We start from the raw sequence: 1,728 nt of genomic DNA, 5'->3' as shown, positions 1-1,728 counted from the left end.
CAAGAGGCGCCCAAGTCCATGGACTCCAGAGTTAAGAATAAAACCGGAAAGCGGGATTCGTTTTCAACAAAATCAAATTCCTTGGTTTCCTACGTGAGACGAGGAGGCCCGGGAGCAGTGAGGGACTTACGCTGACCCGCCTTCCAATGGCCAGAGCAGCCGGGGCAGGTGTGAGCGGGGCCTTGTCTTCACCTGCACTCACCGCCCTCTGCTGGCTTCGGGTCTTCTTGGTAAAAAAACACACACTGTCTTGGGATAAAAGATGTCTGTAAAGGGAAAGTAGATTCTCTTTTTAAAAATATCACAGGGGAAGGCAGGGGAGGGTGGGGGGGTGGGAAGAGATCAACCAAAGACCTCGTGTGCATCTATGCATCACCCATGGACACAGACAATAGGGTGGCGGGGGGCAGGGGGGCTAGAAGAGGCCAATGGGAGGAAAAGGGGGACACGTGTAATACTTTCAACCATAAAGATTAAGACCAAAGGGGGAAAAAACAAAATATCACTGAAAGTTATTTGCAACTGGTGTTTTACGTGTTTCAAGAGAAGCATCCAACTAGAGCTTCGTTGGATGGGGTGTCACCACAGTGCCATGGGCTCAGTGCTCATCCTGTTGCCTTACAAGTGAGATTTAGGTGGTGTCTGCTTACATTTGAGCCTTGATACCCTCCCTCCCAGCCCTCCCCCTCAGACGGGCCCACAGGGCTCAGTACAGGTGCTCTGGAGGGGTGTCCGAATGGAACTGGGGTGTGATAGATGGTCTTTAAAGATGGCCTCCGACCATTTCGCCCCGACCTCCACACGGCTCCCCTCCCCCCGAAGCTGGGCGGATTCTGACTGACAGGTGCCACTTTAGGTCTCGTCCGTTAGGCCTGGCGGCTTTCCCTTTCACCCTCTTAGGTCCTGGTCTCCACCCTCCACGGAAGCTGGAGGGAGAGAGAGCTCTCAGGCAGCTCCAAGGTGGCGCACGGGCGAAGCCTTCCCAAAGCTCCAGGCTCAGGAACCTCCAGTGTGTCACGGAGGAGGAGCCCCAGCCCCGGCACAGCTGGGTTTGGCAAACTCACAGAGTCGTGGTCAGTAATGAGTTGCTGCTGTTTCCATCCACTTGGTTGGCCGTTGTTATGCAACAAGAGAGAACGGGAAAAGCTTCCGAGGTCCTGACGGCGCACACGGTTTGAACTTGGGGCTTTTGGTTCAGAGCAGAACGGTCAGGCCCCATGAAAGACAAAGCCCGAGGCCCCCCAGCTAAGCTGAGAGCGCTCCCAGACAGGGACGGCATGGCTGTCTCAGACAGAAATGCCCCCTCCCCCCCCCCATCCCCACTCAGGACAAAGACAGGGGAGCACCTCCAGGGAGAACGTGGAGGACGGAGGTGTCAGCCTTCGGTGCCTGTTGGATTCCAGCCGGGCGACGCTGCAGGCAACCAGATCAACGACCTGAGCTGGCCCCAGCTTCCAACCGTCACACACCAGGGAGCTCCTAGCACAGGTGCCCATGTCCAACTTGTGTGTCTTTGGGGGTTTGATCCCCAAGGAGTGTGAGAAAATGCCAGTGTACACGTGAGCATTGAGTACCCGAAAAATTCAGCCTGCCCCTCCCCACTCTCATTGCCTTTCGGCAGCCACCGGGCAGGCTGGAGAGGGCGTTGGGCTTGTCACACCGGGCGGTGGGGTCCCGAGTGTCCTGCAAGCCTCTGTGGCTGCTCATGCCCACCGCCCTCCGTGCCCG

The sequence above is a fragment of the Myotis lucifugus genome, unplaced genomic scaffold, assembly GCF_000147115.1.
Source record: "Myotis lucifugus unplaced genomic scaffold, Myoluc2.0 scaffold_374, whole genome shotgun sequence".
NCBI classification, from domain to species: domain Eukaryota; kingdom Metazoa; phylum Chordata; class Mammalia; order Chiroptera; family Vespertilionidae; genus Myotis; species Myotis lucifugus.
Note: the sequence above shows the minus strand (reverse complement) of the source record.